At 33.4% G+C, this 6030-nt stretch overlaps 1 long non-coding RNA gene across 2 annotated transcripts; it reads left to right on the top strand.

Moving 5' to 3' along the window:
• Nucleotides 1-302: 302 nt before the first annotated feature.
• Nucleotides 303-4621, top strand: LOC141671876 (uncharacterized). Of its 2 annotated transcripts, XR_012555285.1 has the most exons (5): nt 304-967; nt 1048-2270; nt 2968-3015; nt 3103-3501; nt 4478-4621. It is a non-coding gene; the product is annotated as an uncharacterized LOC141671876 (long non-coding RNA). The 2 variants fall into 2 exon arrangements; XR_012555286.1 differs by lacking the exon at nt 4478-4621 and having other exon boundaries at nt 303-967; nt 3103-3732.
• Nucleotides 4622-6030: the final 1409 nt, after the last annotated feature.

The following is a 6030-nucleotide window of genomic DNA, read 5'->3' as shown; positions in this document are numbered from 1 at the left end:
AATTTTGGTTATATCAGTAATATATATATCTATTGAGATCTATATGGTTGGATCGTTAAAAAAATATTTTTAAAAATTAACTTCTAATTTTTCTATTATGATTTTTTTGAATAATATTTTTAACGATCCAACCGTGTGAATATTAAGATATATTAATTTTAGTCATATACACAAATATCAAATCTAAATATATGAATATATATATGTAAAATAATTGTCAATATATTAAAATATAGCAGTATACAAGCAAAATAGGTGAAAGTAGAAGGGGCAAATTGACCGCTCTTTCCGATTTTTCCCAAAACAACACCCTGCTTTTGAGAAACAGGACAGTCTAATTTCTTCACAGATATATTTTCATTCTCTCTTTCTGACTCCTCTCTCTTCCCCTCACTTTCTTCCCCTCTCCTCTCCTGCTTTTGTAAAATCTATACATACATAAATGTTTACTTTGATTTTGGCCTCCTTTGATTGATTTGTATGTTTCTTTTATGGAGGCTTTAGTTAAGGTTTCGTTTAGGGTTTCAATTGACTTCAATTTGGGGTTTCAGTTCGTGTTCAAAACTAGGGCTTTAGGGCTTATTTTTGGATTCAAGGGAAGGCGTCTCTCTCTCTCTCCATCTCTCCCTCTGATCTTTATTTCTCTCAGTATCTCTCCTCCTGCCTGGGATTGTCTCAATCTCTCAGGCTCTCTCCCTCTAATTTGCCTTGGTTGAAAAGTGCGGGAGGAGAGTGGTGGTGATGGCGAACCCGACGGTGATGGTGGAGACATTTTGTAAGGAGTAATTGGGAGCGGAGAAAGTGTTTGGTGCGGAGAGTGGTGGTGATGGCAAAGACGGTGATGATGGAGACGTGTTGTAAGGAGTAATTGGGATATATTTGTTTCCTAATTGACAATGTATAACACATACTGCTTGGTTGTAAGTGAAATGGAAAATGGTCAAAATGCTGAGGTAAAGAAGGCAAGGTAAAAAATGTATACACATTTTTTCGTATTTATTGTTTTGTAGTATTTTTTTTTAATTTAAAAATGATTTGTCTTGGCAGGAGGATGAAGCTACCTATTGTTAGAGAGAACTATCTTGTTGATTGCTTAAAAAGAAAAGAAGCTTCCATTTGTTTTGTATAAAATTGAAGCTTTAGGAGAGACCAGTGGCAGTGGTGTGCTGACAACCAAAGTGAAAGGTCGAGGTGATGTGCACGAAGCATCTGGCCTACAGGATACTGGACATATACTTCTGTCCAGTATTGAAGCTTGCCACTGAAGAAAAGGCACTCAGTTTCACTCAGGTTGCACGATAGTTATGACATACTGAATTGTTTCACTCAGGACAGAGTTGTATAAGGATACCTACCCGGGCAATGAGACTCCCTTTATCAGCTTCCCTTGTCCCCCATACAGGTGAGCTTCAGCAAACGCTCCGGATTTCTCAACTCAGGAACCATCAAAAACATTATGATGTCTGGCACTCTATGTACACAGTCGGCATATTTTCAATACTCTTTGCCATCCCTATATTCAGAGATGATGTGAAGAAAAACCAATATCAACCAAACCAATCCTTTTTCTTTTCGTTCATTTGACTAACAACCTCCATGCCTCGACCATCATATTAGCATCTAGTCTTCCCTTCCAATATATCTCATCAGATTGCATGATTAGAAATTAGTATGATCCATATAGTAACTCAAAATCTCGGTACATATCGATATTATTTTTGAATATTTCAACCCCCATTTCCGCGTGCATCAAGTCTAAAACACAGCAAATGCCGGAAAAGTGAGGGTGCGAACTATCTCCTGCAATAAAAACATTCCCATTGTTGTTGACCTCTATCCAACTACACCCTGGTTGCTTCTTCACTCCATTTTCTCTCATCCGACACCATATCTTTTCAGCTTCTAATCTCTTTCCACAACCCATGTACATTTCTGCCAAAATCATATACACACCTGAGTTCGAAGGTTCTAACCTGAGAACATTCTCCCCGGAAATCACACCAACCTCTAGATTCTTGTGTATTCTACACGCTCCAAGTAAAGCTCCCCAGACACTTGATGGAACTTCTACTCCATCAGCTCTCATTTGATCCAGAATAGTCAGTGCCTCTTTTGAGCATGAGCTTGCTTCCCTAGCTCTAGAGATGGCAAATTTGAGCATATCGTAAGGACACTAGTAAATGTAGCTTCATCGACAGAGACATTTTCTTGCCGCATTTTGATATATAGTTTGATCCCATCCTCCCCGTGAAGAAAAGGATAGTTTCAAGGTCAGTTGTCAATGATATATATTTATGTTCTCTTTTTATACTTCTTGATCAGTGTTCAAAAGATAGAATTATTATCGTCTAATGTGATAGGTTCAATAGTAAATATGTATATTAAAAATACATGCATTTGATTCTCCTTTTGCCTCTGCTTGAGATGTATGATATCAGGTTATTGCTAGAAAACGAATATTTCTAGATTGTAACATTCAATGAATTATTTCCGAATACATAATGAACTTGATATTTATGATAACCCATTTATATGTCATAGAAGAACGATTTAACTGTCTATCGATCATAGCTGAATTAAAATAAATAAGAGGACAGATATCAAGTACCTGATGCCAACTATGAACAAATTTATATATTTTACAGTAAAACCTCTATAAGGGCGAGAGTTTATTATTCATATATCAAGCAAACAACATTGTATGTATTATGTTGTGACCGATTACACTAAATAATCAAGTATTGACCTAAATACTAGATAAAAGAATATCTTGTGCCTTATGTATGCGTTTAACAGTCAATAGTCATAAATCCAGCTAAGTTGGTTATAGTTTACTTGCATTGTAAAATGTTAAAAAATAAAGCTTAATCCAAAAAATATCCCCAAAGAAAAAGGAATATTAATTTTATTTAGGAACTATTCCTTCTGCAAGTCCATCACATTCTTTATGATTTTTAATATCTACAGAGAGAGCAGGAGGAACAAATGCTACTAAACAATCGTTTGATGCAAGAGGTATATGAACTTCAATAGGATCTAAGGTTGCAAGAGTCTATAACAAACTGCAAAAATGTTTACAAGGATGCTTTGTCTATTTTGCAGGTTAATATTTGCATTATGATTGCCTCTCTGACTCTTAATCTTGCTGATAGCCTGATACTAATTAGCGAATTAGCATACTTTTGTGATTCAATAAGAATTTTGTAGTTGGTCTTGCAAATGATTTAATCAGCACTCAGTAGCTGATGAGAGCTCTCCAACTACAAAACTACTTCCGAGTGCATGTGAGATTGGCTCAATTTTTCTTTCAACCTTAGAAACCCACGTTTCAGGTGCTACTGATATCCATGACACCTCCCTAGGAAGCAGTCACTCAGTTCAAGAAGAATGCAACATGCTTCGAGAGAGACTTGTTAAAACAATTACATCTTTGGGTCGTCAGAAGCTCCAACTGTCAAAGATAAATATACAAAGAGTTCTCTTCAAGGCTGTGTTAGTAAGGTAGCTGTTTTGTCACAGATATTAAAATGTCTTGTGCCACTTTCTATGTTATTAATTGTGTTATTCGCTTTCTATCTCTGTTGAAGTAGTATGATATTATGATTGTACATCTTCCCTTTTTTTAAGCTATTGTGTGAAAGACGGGTTCAAATACTAAATACCAAGAGCAGCCAATTTTTGAAACAAGTCTGTTCTATGTCTCACTTACAATATACACAAGTGTTATTTAGAGTTTTAGCCTTGCAGGTGAATTATCACTGGATTATACTGTTACATGATTATCTTTACTGTCGAAATCTAAATGTACATCTATTTTCAAATAATAAGAACAGTTTTCTTGTTCTTTTTCCCCCTAATAAATATTCATGGTTTAGTATGTAAATTAATCATTGTATCTAGGAACTTTGCATGTCTAGGGTACCTTTAGTGATCTTGAGTTGAAATTCCAGAAGCTGAGTCTTTTTCCATTTCATTTTTGAGTTTACCTTTTTATTGTTGATAAAGGAATTTTTAGTTTTTTGTCTAGTAAATTCGACCCGGTTACAACAATGGTACCCTACTTGTACCAACTTGGTGAGAACTGAAGTGCTTTCTAAATGTGCATTTAATTTCCAAATAGTCAGGTAAAAGGCTATTTTGACAGAAAGATATAGTAAAATAGTTCAAGGTTTAATGTTACAGTAGTAAGCATTTGGAGTCCAAAGATATGTGTGTGTTTGTGTGGTTTTTAATTCTCTGCATATTATATAAATTGACCCATTTATAAATGGTTCTCATACATGAACATGATTCTCATACTTAATTAGTCATGATACAAGATTTTTTTTTTAACTTTGGTTTTTTCTATATTTGTATAAACTGCGGTTTAGAGAAGACATTTGAATTTTTGTCACTACTGTGTTAGATTTGTGTCTAGAAATAGAATGTTGTCTTTATTATTTCTTGTGTTCTAAGTGTGTGTTCTTTCGCTGCACAGGTCAATTGCCACTGATTTCAAGTTTTGATAGCATGACAAGTTCAGCAACTAAATTTGAATTAGATAACAGTAGTCAATCGGATATTTTCCTGGGCGTCTAATTGAAGTGCTAGTGTATTTCTTTATATTTTACTCTGTCCCACCCTTTTGTTTTGATGAGCATGACACTCATGTTATCGGAATATAAGTTATTTCTAAGTTAGACTTAAAGAATGTAATTATGTAATGTGTTTGATCTGGAATTATTGATAAAACTTGATACAATGATAATTATGTATTTGCTTTGATAAATATTGATTGTCTTTTGGCAGTTTTAGAGTTATGTTGAGTTTGTGTTTAAAATTTAAAATTGGAAGCCGAAAATGACTGAAAACTGAAAAATCAGTATTTGATTATTCTTGAAAAACAAACTTACGACGGTTATTCTTCAAACATTCCGTCGTAATGTATATATTTTCATATTTAATTATTTTTTTTGAATTTTCATTTTCAAGCTTATAGACCCCACGTTCTAAATTACGACGTTTTTTCTGTCGGAAATTTCTAACTTAAGACGCTTTTTTCCGTCGTAAATTATGGTTTATCTCATTAAAAGTGGGTCCCGTAAAGTAATATCCGACGTTTTTTCCGTCGTAAGTAGATAACTTACAACGTTATTGTTCGTCGTATTCTGGTATCTTGCGACGATAAATTCCGTCGTAAGTAGATTTATTATTTTATTGAGTATGTGGGCCTCTACTTCCTAACTTGCGACGCAATTTTATCTTGTGACGAAAAAACGAACTTACTACTCGATCAAAAACGACGATTTTTTTCCCGTCGTAAATGGCTCAATTACGACGATTTCAGTTCAAAAAAACCGTCGTAAATGGCCAAATTTGTTGTAGTGTACAGAAAAGAATTAATGTAAACAAAAGAGAATATTCAATTCACGACTAGGTTGATTTTTGAGATTTTAACTGCATAAAGTCAAATTTAAATAAATTTACTTTGAAAATTAAAACATATTTTGAAAATTAAAACATGCGTGGCATCTTGAAGTATTATTTGACATTACGTCCTTCAACTTTTTCTTAATTAAAGTTGTATACAGTTTAAATTATCGTCCTATAATTTTTTTCTCTTTAAGTAGTGTATCTGAATAAGATCGTAAATGAGTTGATACGCTCACGAACAGTTCGGTATCGATTTAAAAAAAATTGGCTCGATTTATAAACAAGTCAAACATGAACATAGTTCTAGGATCGGTTTATAATTAGCTGAACTTGAGTACAATATAGTCGGTTTTCGAAAATTCACGAAGAAGTTTGATTACAATATTCGCAAAGAGGTTCACGAGTAATGTTCGTAAAAATACTTGCTTATATAACTCGTAAATAAGTATATGAATTATTAATTATATATGCTCGTAAACGAAACACTGACACATGATATTAAGTGGATAATTGTGAGATAAATAGTGTATGTTTTATAGTTTATCCCGAGTCATTATCCTTATGTTTAATTTATATATATATATATATTATATTTATGTATTAAAATTATTAATTCAT

The sequence above is a fragment of the Apium graveolens genome, chromosome 7, assembly GCF_009905375.1.
Source record: "Apium graveolens cultivar Ventura chromosome 7, ASM990537v1, whole genome shotgun sequence".
In the NCBI taxonomy this organism is placed as follows: domain Eukaryota; kingdom Viridiplantae; phylum Streptophyta; class Magnoliopsida; order Apiales; family Apiaceae; genus Apium; species Apium graveolens.
This window is presented reverse-complemented; position numbering and strand designations above follow the sequence as displayed.